This window comes from Pelmatolapia mariae, linkage group LG15, assembly GCF_036321145.2.
Source record: "Pelmatolapia mariae isolate MD_Pm_ZW linkage group LG15, Pm_UMD_F_2, whole genome shotgun sequence".
Taxonomy (NCBI): Eukaryota; Metazoa; Chordata; class Actinopteri; order Cichliformes; family Cichlidae; genus Pelmatolapia; species Pelmatolapia mariae.
In genome coordinates this window covers 32,624,976-32,639,137 of record NC_086240.1, presented here as the reverse complement: position 1 = coordinate 32,639,137, position 14,162 = coordinate 32,624,976, and the positions used below count along the sequence as shown (strand labels likewise).

Genomic DNA, 14,162 nt, shown 5'->3' with positions numbered 1-14,162 from the left:
AAAGATAGATCTTAAGACATATCCTTGATTGCTGGTAAATTACGATTTAAGTGTACTGCTGTCAATGTCATATTTTTAGAATAATTATGAACTTCAATTAAACAAGTTTAAATATTCAATAACTACAATATTTACAAGAATACTGTAAAACAAATTAATTGAATTAATATGTGCTATATTATCATTCTCGTGTTTTCCTCTTCAGACACAGGCGATAGAATGGAAGATAACAATGAAATGGTTGAACACTGAAGTCAGTTAAAGTTAAACAGTTCCTTGATTCTACCTGTAAAGCCAACGCGTGTTTCAACTGTCTAATTATTGGTACTCCCGTTGGAGAAACTCGGGTCAAAAATATGAGATAATGTCGGAAAGAACTGATTCTATCAGTGGAATCAAAGTGTGCGGTTTAGCAGCACTCATGGTCTGTGTGTGAACTGCAGACAGAGAGGGAGGGGGTTGCAAAAGCGGTGCGCAGTTACGGTAGTAGCTAAAGACTGTTTTCACTCAATTTCCCAGTCCACAAGATTGTGAGACTAGCAAACAGTGAAACTCAATCTAAATCCAAGTTTCGTGTGGACGTTTCTCTGCGAGGTGAGTTTCTTCGTTTGTTCTCTTTATTTTGGGTGGTTTTATCTGAATGCCTGGCTTTTAAACACGGTGTATACACTCCGTACATTGGATGAATCTTCCGTGTGGACTGACTTGAATTACGGCAGCAGCAGGGACGTAATTCTGTTTACTTCGAAAAAATAACTGCTAGTATGTTAATTATTTTAGCTAGTCTTATCGCCCTCAATTGCTTTCATCATGTTAACTTACTGAATATTTCCATGGATAGACAGCTGAATTCAACATTCTGTGTTCTTTATTTTTTGTATCCTTTCAACTTCTCGGCTGTAAAAGACGGATAGCTGCTCTATTTAGGTCGAACTACAACAACTTTAACAACAAAGTTTATAGTGGATTTGTTTTACTTAAAAATATCAGGATATGTCGTTTACGTTGGGCCTCTCTGGTATAAAATATTCTGAAAAGTAGTGTTTGTCAGATAGGTTTGTTTTTTGTCAAATTTTACATTTATAGCTTGAAATACCCTGGTACATGTAAGAAAGCTGTTGTAACTTATGCTGTTTATTGTTCAACAAGATCAAGATATTGCCTCGGTGTGCACAATTATAGTGTTTACAAAATAAGTTTGATGTGAATGTAAAGGGTATATGAAAATAGAATAACTGCAGTAGTTAAATATTATTCAGGATCCACACTGCAACGTTCCGTGCTGGTGCAAGTTCAGCTACACCTGATGAGTAAAAGAACTACTTTGAAATAAATTAGGCTAAGATAAGCGAAGAGGGTATTTAAGGGTATTTAATATGGGATATGAGCTAATTAGGAAATGCTAATCAGTGATATTTTAAAATGATAGCTTAGTACAATTTAGTAAGCTGGATCCAGAAGACAGAAAAAATAAATCTTGTGAACTAGCTTTGATGAATTACAATGTGATTTGTCATAAAGCTTCATTGTTTATTAATGCTATTTTCCCATCTAGACTCCACCAGGGCTGCCCTTTGTCTTGTAAAACGGACTTTCCCCCCTCTTTGTCAGTAATTTCATTCATGTTAACATGTGTAAACTGACTTAAATTTTGGGAAAAGGATTAGAATATGACGGTAACTGAAATTCTACTTTGTGCTATATATATATGTATGTAGATTAGATGGTAGATGGACTGATTTTTATATAATGCTTTTCTACTCCCTGTATACAACATGCCACATTACCCATTCACACAAGCACTGTCTTCTATGCTTTTAAGTGCTTACTGACTACCATTCATGCACTTTCATACTCCAATGGATGCATCGGAGAGCAACTTGGGGTTACTATCTTGCCCAAGGGTAATTGGCATATTTGGGATAAGCCAGAGTATTTTCTGAGAAACTGTTAATGGATTTAAAAATGACATTTACCTGTTCAAAGCTAATTATTCAAGTTAAACATAGGCAAATCAGAAGTGGCATTGCATTGCTTTAGGAAAAAATAAATACCCCAGTACTGCTGTAAAGTAGTCATATTTACTATTTACCTTGGCAGATAAGATAAACCTTTATTATTCCCACAAGTGGGAAATTTGTGGTCACAGCAGACAGTACAAGTTAAGTACAGTAAAGATTAAGAAACAAAACAGTTGAATAGAATAAGATAAAAAAGAATAACATACTATACAAAATAGAACAAAATACTATTTACAATAGAATAAAATACTATATAAATAAATAAAACACAAAATAGAATAAAATACTTTGTTATATTGGGAAGGTTGCACTTGGTACTATTGCACATCAGGAAGACAGAGCGAAAAGTTACCATTGTGTATGGGATACGAGTGTCTGCACGTGTGTGGTCATCTGCAGAGACCATGTTGTAGATTTACTGTCAAAGTTAGTGTTATGGCAGGCAGGATGTGGACCCAAATGCAGGACTCAACACACACGGGGATAACTCAAAGAGGCAGCTTTATTTGACAAGACATGGAAACATGAGGGAAAAACTGTACCTTCGCCGGACGAGCCCCCATTTATGTTACGCCCCTAGTCTAGGCGTGCACATAAGGTTGGAGGAGAGAGAGACAAGTACCCGCCCTGATTCCCAAGCCAAACATCCAAAACCAGTTGTAAGTAAAAAAGGTGATTTTATTGAAGGTCAGGAAGCATAGCTCCAGGGTGAACCCAGGCCAAAATAATAAACAAAACCAACTAAGACCCGCCAGAGAAAACTAACTAAACCCTAAGAAAGAAACAGAACAAACAAATGACAATACTAACCCTCGCTCCCTAGCCCAGAAAACAGGAGAAAACTGTTCAAAAGAAAAGGCGGCTCACCCCTTCCGCTTCAGCCTATGCGTGCCTAAGCACTAAGTTAATACACCAGGGGCGGCTCTCACAGAGCACGCTCACACAAATACACAGAAAAGTATAGATGGGAAACCAGGGCCAGGTCCGCATCTGCTGTCAAACTGCTTGCTCGCTTCTCTCGCGGCAGCTGTCAGAGCGGCTTTTTGAACGCAGTCATGTGTTCCACGGTCCAATCAGCAGCTCACTACTCTTCATTAGGGGAGGGACCTGCAAAGAGTCTTAAGCACAGTAAAGAGACACAGAACAAAACAGCCCACACAGAATTCTTATGGCCACGGCGGCCGTAACAAATGTCCACAACAGTGAAAAAACAGTTTTGGGGATCGCCTGGGACAAGACAGTTCAGGAGGCCGACTGCGTTGAAGGCGGCAGCTCCAAAGCAGGTCCGGAGGCCGACTGCGTGGGAAGCAGCGGTGGTGCAGAAGGGACCCTCCAGGACCCCAACAGGGAAGAAAATGGGAGCGGAAATCATCAGGTGACCTGGAAGGGGGCCGGTGTTGGTGTGGTTAGGTGGATGGATGTGGACATGCAGGCAGTGCAGGATGTAGATGGGCAGGCGTGTTGCTTGCTACCGCTGTGGGGTCGCAGAGAGCACCATCCGCTGCTGCTGTGGCGGCGTGGAATGAGGGGAGCGGATGAGATTGGCAAGCTCCTGGGCTTGAAGTGCCTCCTTTGTCTGGCCCAGATCGCGCATAAACTAACTCCAAAATCCCAGAGAGCTCGTGCAAGTGAGGCCCGAGGATCGCCTCAAAGGCATTAAGTCCAACAGATATTGTCCTTGCGTCCGAGACATGGGAAACTCACCTCACCGGGCTCCGAATGTGGAAAAGGTACCTCTTTCGGGCTGAGTCCGCTGGGTCCATGTCTTGGTTGCGTCGTTCTATCAAGGTTAGTGCTGTGGTAGGCAGGATGTGGACCCAAATGCAGGACTCAACACACACAGGAATAACTCAAAGAGGCAGCAATATTTGCTGTGAATATCCACACAAAGAAAACACAAAACATAACCTAAACAGGAAACTAAAACTAGGGAGCTATAAAAACAATAAACAGAAACCAGGAGCTGTGAGTTAACTATAACCACTCAGGGAAACAAAGAAAACAGGGAGAGACACACAGCAACATGATGGTAACAAGGGCAGTGGAAAACACAGGGCTTAAATACACAAGGGAGTAACGAGGGAATGAGACACAGGAGAAGAGCACAGCTGGAAGTGGTCCCACATAACGAACGGGGAGGAAGCAAAACTGAAAACACTGAAAAAACTGAAATAGGACCCAAGACTGTAAAAGTAAAACAAGAAACAAGAGACATTCATAAAGACACAGACTAGACACTAAGACATGGAGACGTGACTGACGAAAATAGAGACTGGGGTGACTAGACATGAAACCTAGAGCATGGGAAGGCGTAGAAACAGAAACCTAAAGACTATGTCATGGTCCTGTGTCTGTGTCTCAGTGTTTTTGTGTATTATTATTGTAATTTGTTATTTCTAGTGTTTAATATAAGTTTGGTTCAGTGCCTCTGAGTTTTGTCTATGGATTTCCTATTTTACTTTGAAGGTCTGTGTCTTATGTTGATGTTTCTAGTTTTGCGTCTACCTGGTCCCGTCAGTTAATTTGCATTAGCTGTGTTCCCCTTTTGGTCCTTGTTCCCCGTGTGTTTGCCTCTGTATTTATAGTGTGTGTCCTTCAGCGCTCGTTGTCGTGTCGTACCACCGCTCCTGCCTGTGTGTTCCGTTCATGTGCCATTTTGAGTTTTGCATTTCGCCAGCAATAAACCTGTGGTTCTTTTGAGTTCACTTCTGCCTCCATGAGTCCTGCACTTGGGTCCTTTTTCCTGCCTGCCTACACACAGACCATGGCAAGTGTGAAACACACAAGGAGAACAGTAAGGAGAACCAAATCTATGAATAGTACTAAATCAAAGAATGTTAATTATTCAAAAAACAGACCCAGTACGGTGACATTTACAGTGATTTAGTGTGGCACTTTAATTAATTTGGGGGTACAGGACATTTTGAACAATAGTGAATGATCACATCTTTTAAACTTCATATCCCAAGTTTGTATTGCAGCATTTCTATTTTAAATATTCTCCAAACCCAAGTTAGCTAAAAGATCGTCTGTAGAAGTTTTGTCCAGTTTTGTGTTATAGAGCAATTTTTTCAACAGTCTGTCGGATTTGTTGCAATGTTAGTGAGGGAGAAGACTTCTTTGCTTGTACTGAGTTAGTTTGATTGAGAGAGATGAGTCTGCAGCTCGATTGGAAACTATTCTGATGATGAATGAATTTACTGCAGTCTTTTGCTTAGTCTTACTTAAACCTTTATTGTCAGCTTCAAGAATGAATTCTTTGGCATGGGCCATTGCTCTGTCTCATATTACATCTGCTGTTTTAAAGTTCTCAGTGAATACTATTAAGGGAATTGGGCCAATATGCATGAATGGTTTCATCTTTCATTCCTGCCTGTGGCTATCTAGCTGTACAATTCCTCCATCTAAAGCACAAGTACACACTGCAATAGTTGCAGAGCCTTAATATCGTCTACAGAGAAAATAACAAAGTCAATATGATAGATTTTTATAATTGTAATTATATATTATTCGTATTCATTAATACTATTTTGTAATATTTTGTTACTTTATTATTTATAGAATTATTTTATTTCGTTTAGTTAGTTACTGTTCTTACTGTCTTGAAGCAACTTTGACCACATAATTTTCTCTGATAATAAAGTATTCTGATTCTGATTGTGATATAGGGCACTCTGGAAAATAGGGCACAGGGTTAGAGTACAGAAAGAATAAAGCTTGTGTATTGGTTCAGAGGTGTAAGTGTGGGAGGGAAGGGGGTTGTTGAGGGTGGAGATATGTTGTTGCTCTGTGCCACAGCCAACATGCCACTTTTCCAGCTGGATTGGAGTCAAACAGAGAAGGAGATCATCAGGATCCTGTCTATCTGTTTATGCATATTAAATTATATTTCCAGTTTACTAGAGAGGTGGTCATACAGACACTTTTTTTTAAATGAATTTGAATTAGGAGGACCTTTGTCGAAAGTTCGGTGGGAGAAAAAAGCATAATCATGTAATAAATCATTGTCCTTTAGGAGGGTCATTGACACGCGATTAATCCAACCCGATATCACAGCACAGGGTGTAATAGGCATTCTGGTCCACCATGTCCATTTCACGCTTTATCTCTCCAAAGTGTGAAATGGACACACATGCAGAAGTTGCAGTATTAGCAAGGGGAAATAATATATTTAAAGCCAAGACATTGCAAGAAAGGTATGAAGTACATTCCAGGGCCCTTAATCGCCAGAAACAATTAAGCTAGGTGGCTAATTGTCTTTTCTCTTACACATTTTGCTGTTGTACTGGACTAATTAACGATGTATGTCATCACATTAGTCAAGATGTAAAAAATGGATTGGGTAATTACCACCAGAGTATTCCATCAGTGAAATCATCATATCATGAGGCGTATTGAGGTCACCTGATGCAAAATGGGAGTGGGGATTGAGGCACCTGGGAAACAAACTCAAGACTACATTGTAGCTTTGCATTGTAGGTGGCTCACAGTTGATGTCATAACCCACTCCCCCTGTTCAATTATGGTTATTTACATTGGACATAGATGGCCTCTTTTACGCTTCTCTGTCCAAAATGTGAATTTTGGCATCCTTTTGTCCTGTTGAGGTTGCAGCACTGCAGAGGCATTAAATGATCTTCTTTCATTAGAGCATGATCTTTTAACCAAATTCATTTCTATGCACTATGGGACAGTGTTTGATATTCTCTGTTGGGATGTTTGGATTCTTACACTCTTACACTAAGGTCAGGCTCTGCACAGTGCATGCACTGAATATAAAAAAAAAGCGTGAATACAAAATAACAGGACTAAATGATATAACAAAGAAATCAAATGTAAGAATTGTGTTTCAAAGTCAAAGTCAGAGTAAACTTAATTGTCATATCTGCTATATACAGTACAGTATATAGGGAGACAAGACGACGAGGCTCCAGTTACATTCTGTGCCAGTTACATTCTGTAACTCTTCTTAAGAAGAGTAAGAAATAAAAATAAACTTTAAGACTAAGGTAAAAGGATCAATAACATTTAAAATTTAGAATTTACAGTTTGAATGGTTTAAAGTGGCCTTGAAGTGATTTAAAGTGACCAGCGTGGCAGCTTGTACACATGAGCAGAATTCCTGAGAGTAAGGATTGTCCATAGAGCAGCATCTGCATTACAAAGGCAGTGGTATGTGGAGTGCAATAGAGGCAGTTAACGGTTTGTGTGGGTGTGTGTGGTGGGGGGGGGGAGTGGGAGGGCTGGTAGTGAGTTCAAGAGCTTGATGGCTTGTGGGAAAATGCTATCTTGAAGTCTGGAGGATTGGGCCCCGATGCTGCGATAGCGTCTGTCAGATGGAAGAAGAGAAAAGAGTCCATGTTAGAGATGCAGCTGGTCAGAACACTCTCTGTGGTGTCCCTGTAGAGCATGGTGAGGATGGGAGGAGGAAGGTTGGCCAGCTTCAGGTGTCTCAGGAAGTGGAGGCACTGCTGGGCCTTTTTGGTGATGGAGGTGGTGTTGGTGGTCCAGGTGAGGTCTTCTGAGATGTGAACTCCCAGGAACTTGATGCTGTTAACAGTCTCTACTGTGGAACCGTGGATACTGAGTGGTGTGTGGGTGAAGCGAGTCGACAATCATCTCCCTGGTTTTGTTCACATTCAGTGACAGGTTGTTCTCGCTGCACCAGAACGCCAGCTGCTGAACCTTTGCACGCCAACTCGTTGTTGCTGCTGACGAGTCCAACCACGGTTGTGTCGTCAGCGAACTTGATGATGTGGTTAGAGCTGTGTAGGGCGGTGCAGTCAATTTAACATAAATAACTGACATCTCTTGTCTCATTCCAACTTACCGATTTCAAGCAGTTATCTTTTTTCTTTTCTGTTGAAACAGGCTTTCTGTTGAGTATTTTTTTTTAAATTGATTAATAATTTTATCTTAAAGCTACTTGTTAATCTTACTCTGTTTTATTTAATCTTTTGTATTGTTCTATTTTGGTACCTAACATTCTTGTTTTTTTAAATCTTTTGTGTATGGCACTTTGTGACTGCCTGTCTATGAAAAGCGCCTAATAAATAAACTTTACTTACCTACTTAGTTATCCATTTGTTGAATGATATCTAGCTCTTGCTAACAACTTTTTTAGGTGTTTTCAGACATACAAAATACTACCGTGTCTTCACTCGAGCTCAACTTTTGACCAACTCTGCAGTGATGCATTTTGTTTACATGCCAGTTTAGGGTATTATTTTAACAATCTCAGAGATAACCTTCTTGGCACTGTGTCCTGTTGTTACACAACAGCTTTGATGACATGTTCTCATGTACAATCTTGAATACCGAAAGATGAATGTCCTTTAAACACCACACATTATTGCTATAATTATGGAAGCGAATACCCGATGTTCCATTGGGAGCTTTTTGTTTTGATATAGCCACATTTAAAGTATTTCCACGGCACAAAGTAGAATACAGCCAAGAGAAAAAAAGGAAACACCTTCTTTTAGACATAAACTGGTATCTGTTTATCATACACTTGGGTTTTATGCATATGTGTACATAATTACAATTGGTCAGTTTATTGTGCTCTTCTGTTTTCTTAGGTAATATAGTATAGAATATTGTATGCTATTTTCATTCTCATGCTTATGTTTCTATCTGCACTATTTATTTAAATAAATACTGTTACATCTGGCCTAACATTAACGATAGAAGGTTCTTATGCATGACTGCCCTCAGGATTAGCCAGTAGTGCATTAGGCCCTCGTTTCTGCATGAAAAAGCACAAATTTTCGGCAGCGACTAAGCTGATTATAATGCTTTATAATGCTTTCTCTTTGCAACTCCATGTGGATGATACTTTTCAGATTGAAACAGACACTTGACAGCACATAGTTTCTGGTATTTTCCTCCAGGACATACTTGTTAAGGTTTATGTTTCTTCATAACTCTTGAAAAAAGCGTCTTTTTTAAAACTTAAACTATTTTTAACTCAAGCTGACTCATCTTTGCCTGACATTCTGGCACTAGCAGGCAAACAAGTAAATTCCTGTAATGTTAAAACAAGCAAATAAACAAGATAGCACACAAAACAAACAAACCTTTGATAATTTGTCTTTAAGGAAAAACAAAACCTGAAGGACCTCTTCATTTTAGTAAGAGACGGGGTTACTGGACCACCAACCTGGAGCCAGGCCTAGGGGAGGGCCTCAGGAGCAGGGCTGGTATATATGGAAATAAATCTTGAAAATGATTTGAGAAAAAAAAAATTCAAATCAGTCGATATTGATATATATCACAATATAAATTAAATTACTATTTATGCCATGTTTAAAGGTTAATTTTGATCTTAAATAATATTTATTTTCTGTCATAGGTCGAACATGATAAATGTGCTGTAGTACATTATCTTACCATGTTTTCAAATGTAAACAATGGAGAAACAAAAGTGACTTTTGGTCCCTGGGCTGTCTGTTAAGACATAAAGTTTGGTAACGCTGTTGCTTGAGTATTTGTTAACATTTTCTTTTCTCATTTTGTATTTTATCTCGCTCACACACCTAACATGACAACCATGAGTACATGTGCTTCTGCTGGTTGATCCTCCTACACTGTGTACATCAACCTAGCCTGATATGGCTGTAGAGGGTCTGGGCTCCACCACTCTGGAGCTGCCCTCTTTGACAGGTGGTGTACAGGGGTGCAAACTCAGCTCAGTGAATTCAAGCATAGTACCATTATAGGATGCCACTTTTGCATCTTGCAAGTCCAGTTGTGAAATTTCCTCGCCACTAAATATTCCCCAGTCAGTTGTTAATGGTATTAAGTGTTGCTGCTCACAGAGCAGGATCCGCATATGCTGAGGCACATAGTGTGCACAGGTCTTCAACTTTGTGCAGAGATGACTGTTCTCAGAAGAGTTAAAATTGTTAAAGCTAAAGTGTGGGTCAACATCATATTAAAACCTGTGGATTGAATGGGGTGCCACTCAAAATCATATGTGTATGAAGGCAGACAAAAGAATACTTTTGGCAATATAGTGTATATTAGGTATATTACAAAAAGAAAGGATATTTTGTTTTTTGATGAAAATCCTTTGGCCTCAATGACTGCCTTAGTCTAGAGCTCAAATGAATATCACGAAATGCTGTATTTCTTTTCTTGAGATAACCTGCTAGGCCTTTACTGCTGCCACCTTCAGTTGCTGCTTTTTGTGGCTTTCTTTGTATTCTGTTTTGTATTGATTTGTTTATTTGGGATCAGGTGACTGACTTTGCTATAAAGAATATCTAATTTCTTTACCTTAAAAAACTCTTGTTTAGTTACAATGTATGTGACTGGTATGTGTGCTTCTTGTGTACAAACCACAAGACAAAGAAAAAGGCTGCATGGATTAAAATAACCCTATTGCATATGAGAAATGTTGTGCAGGACTAGGGATGGGTATCGTTTAGGTTTTATCCGATACCGGTGCCAAACCGGTACTTTTGAAACGGTGCCGGTGCTTAAACGGTGCTCACACCGGTGCTTAAAGAATGGAGAACACAAAATTGGTCCAAAAACCTCTCATGTTCAGCTGTTTTTTGTAAAAAGATTACAATGTTAGCCTTTTCTGCAGCTATAGGGCATATATGGTATCACTCCTGGCTGGAAGCAGTGCTTAAACAATGGAAAAAACACAAAATTGGTCCAAAAACCTCTCATGTTTAGCTGTTTTCCACTTTTTCTTTTGGTCATTTTAGCCTTTTTGGCCAGGGTGAAGGGAGTATCTGCCATCAAACAAGAAGACAGCCGCATGTAACTACGACGGTGTTTGCTAGTTCACCTTACGTGCATTAATTTAATAACGTGGTTAGCCTACTCAACATAAATTACACACAAACAACATTAAGCTACTCACACAGAGAAGAACGGCTGCTGCTGCCATCATCATCCGTCATCATTTCTGCTACACTGGCAGGGCTAGGGGCCAGGACTCTCCTCTTCGAGTTTTTGGAGGATGTTGCTAACTCCAGGTCCGATAACAGGCACCACACCCGCAGTAGATGTGCATGGTGTGAGGTCTCACAGCAAGCTATCAAATACGGTGCATTTCTCGGCTTTAAAAAAACCGCTATGCGTCGCCAGGTGTTTCATCGGATTCGAGGTGTTACCTCCTTTGACAGTATCACAGTATCAGCTTAAAGCACTTGTTGCAGGCTGCTGAGTTTGCATCTTTTGCTGCGAAGTACAGCCAGACTTTTGACCGCTTCGTCTTGGGCATTTTTAATCTGTAGCTCTGCTCTAAAAGAACGTACGTACCTGGGCCCGCCTACTATCCTTGGAAACGTAAAATGATTGGCTAGAATTGGCTCAGGAAAAAAAAAAAGCACCGAAATAAAGCACCGAAATGTGCACTGCTTTTCGGTCTGGTTACTACCGTTTATGTGGCACCGGACACCGGTACCCATCCCTATGCAGGACAGGAAAAATAGAAATGGTCTGTCAAAATCTAGTAAAAGGTCTGGTCTAAGGAATGGCGTCTGTGTCATGATCGCGGTCCGCCTATTGGTAATCTAGGCTATATAGTATCTGTGTATTGAAAGCTCATGCAGAGCACCATGGGATTTCACAGATGTACTTTACAGATATGAGCACTCACAGAAGCATAACACATGACCTAAATACTATAATGGCGAATGTTCAGCGGGCAGTGTTGTGGCTCAGAGCACAAGTTCATTTTTGTGTGTTTATGATCCGCCTCATTGCACAAAGGTAATACAGTTAGAGTTTTTGATGTTTTCACCTTCAGAGTCAGAGAGTCTCAAAGTGCTATTTCTATTTAATAAGCTAAATATGCAGGCTGTAATCTCTTTTTGTAATTTTGTGTTGCAAGTAGAGAGTGCGACAGGTGAAAGCAAAACTGAACATGACGCACACCAGACAGGAGGCTATCGAAGAAAAACAGGAAGTACAAGGAACACACACATTGACACACAGACTGATGGAACCCAGGGAACAGAGGAAGGAGAGAGAGAGCGAGGGACGAGAGAAACCAGACACACACACACACACACACACACACACATCCAGAGACATGACTGGGCAAACAGGGAACTAGACGAACATGAAGACAATACTGACCGAACTGAGTGAATGCTGAGGGAAGGACACAGAGACAAGACAAAGACGTGAACAGGACCAAATAACAACTTAGACGAGAAATACTGAAAAAACTCAAACTAAACTAGGAAACATAAAATACACAGAGAACTCCAAAACACAGTAAATTATTGTAATATTGTGTACTTATTTATTACATTTAAATTAAATAATCAAAACACAAATAATTGGTAGTGACACACACTAGATGACCCTGTGCAGTCCCTTCCCTGAGGCCTCCAGCTATCACTACTGCTGCTCAGTGGTCATCAGGAAAATAGCCTGTCTCCAAACATCGACTCCAGAGTGTCCAGTCTCTGATGAAGTGCTCCGTTAAGCTAATACAGGGATGCCTTGTTCAGCTCATCCACATATCTGTTTTTAGAGCATATTTTGTAATATGCTACATAGTGGATTTCCTCCTCTTTGTTGGCCTGGCACTCATATTATAAATGGACCCAATCACAGTTGACATAACAGCTCCATGGTGGTAGTTTTTTAAATGGTAAACACTGCAGTATTGCTGTTGTGGAAGGAAAGCTTTGCACATTCTGAATGTAACGTTATTGTATTTTTGTGAAATACTTTCTTAATTTTTGAAATCGCTGTTTCCATTTTCTTCCACCCTCCTGTTTTGCCATTCGTGCTATGTTCTTCTTCGTTAGTATTGAGCGCTGTCTTGGGAGACGAAATAGGCGATACTGCCCCCATAGCTTCCTGTAGCGTATTGCAAAGAAAAAAGACTTGTGAACAGAATCCTTTTGTGAGTGGCCTGAGTGATGGGGGTTACTCAGGCCTTTGTTCAGATTGGTGAGGTGGGCGGGGACGTGTGGGGCTTGAGGGGAATAGTGTTTATAAACAGGCTGAATAGCCCAAATGTGATCTTCTTAATTTCAAGCTGTGTCAGATAATTACAAGTGAAAATCAGAATCAAAGGAAAATAAGTCAGCTCACTTAAAAAGCATCTTCAAATTGCAGCCTTATTTTTCAATTTTATTATTTTAATCATCTCATTTTGGGTTCCTGACATCCGTCTCACTCACATGTCGCAGTTTACTTCATCATTGCCAGCTTTAAGAACCTTTTTGCTGGGTTAAGCAACTTTTCATACCCCATTACTAATGTTATCAATAAACAGTATTAACAATTATAAAACAGAATTAACATACAAACATTTATTCATAATACAGGCATTACATCTCTTTTAATAATTTTCCCTTTTCAACTTAAGAAATTCAGCTTGCATGGATTGTGCATGAGAAGGATGTTTTTTCTGGAGTGAGCAGGTTGCAGGTTTTCCTCCCCTGACCCCTGTGAAAAGTGAGGGCTTGGCATTTTGTACTCAGTTTTGAGTTCCTAAAAGTTTGCACAAAAGCTTTGTTGTTTAGCTGTGAGCGAAGAGCCTCACTGTGACTGCCAAGGCTTCTTTGTGTGCATGGGTCTCTGGCTGAACAGACTCTTCAGCAGAATCAACAGGAATGTGGTCTGGGAGAGAATTCCCCCCTTTTTTTAATTCAGTTTCACCTGGCAGCAGGGAGCCATTCAAATGTTACTATGGTGCATTGGCACTCTTTTCAGCCTCTGTCAATCAGCCTCTGAGAGTAGTGACATAGGCCTGTGAGCTTTCTTTGCCATTCCACCGTTTGTGTGATCCTTTTTTAATTTTTTGGGGAAGTTTCAAGGAAACTTTCAAACCTCCAAGTCTTATAAGAGACTGCATTATTTCTACAAATCTATGTTGCTTATGGCAGCGGTCCCCAAACTTTTTTTGCCCCATGGACCGGTTTAATGTCAAACAATATTTTCACGGACCAGCCTTTAAGGTGTGGCGGATAAATCAAACAAAATAAAATGATACGACCAAGACAAATACTGTGGTATTTTGTAAATATAATAACAAACGCGAATTTACTGTGTAATTGTGTAACTTTATTAGCAGCGTCCTCCTGAAATGTGCCAACTAACTGAGAGTAACATCCTCCTCTCTGCCCCTTATTGCTCTCTGGTCACTATGGTAACACG

At 40.0% G+C, this 14,162-nt stretch overlaps 1 protein-coding gene across 2 annotated transcripts in view; it reads left to right on the top strand.

The window, feature by feature from the left end:
- The first annotated feature begins 461 nt into the window (after nt 1-461).
- ankrd6b (ankyrin repeat domain 6b) overlaps nt 462-14,162 on the top strand; it is a 67,691-nt gene continuing 53,990 nt past the window's right edge. For both annotated transcript variants that reach the window (XM_063495134.1, XM_063495133.1), the window contains exon 1: nt 462-594. The gene's annotated coding sequence lies outside the window, so the exon portion shown is untranslated. The remainder of the gene's footprint in view (nt 595-14,162) is intronic.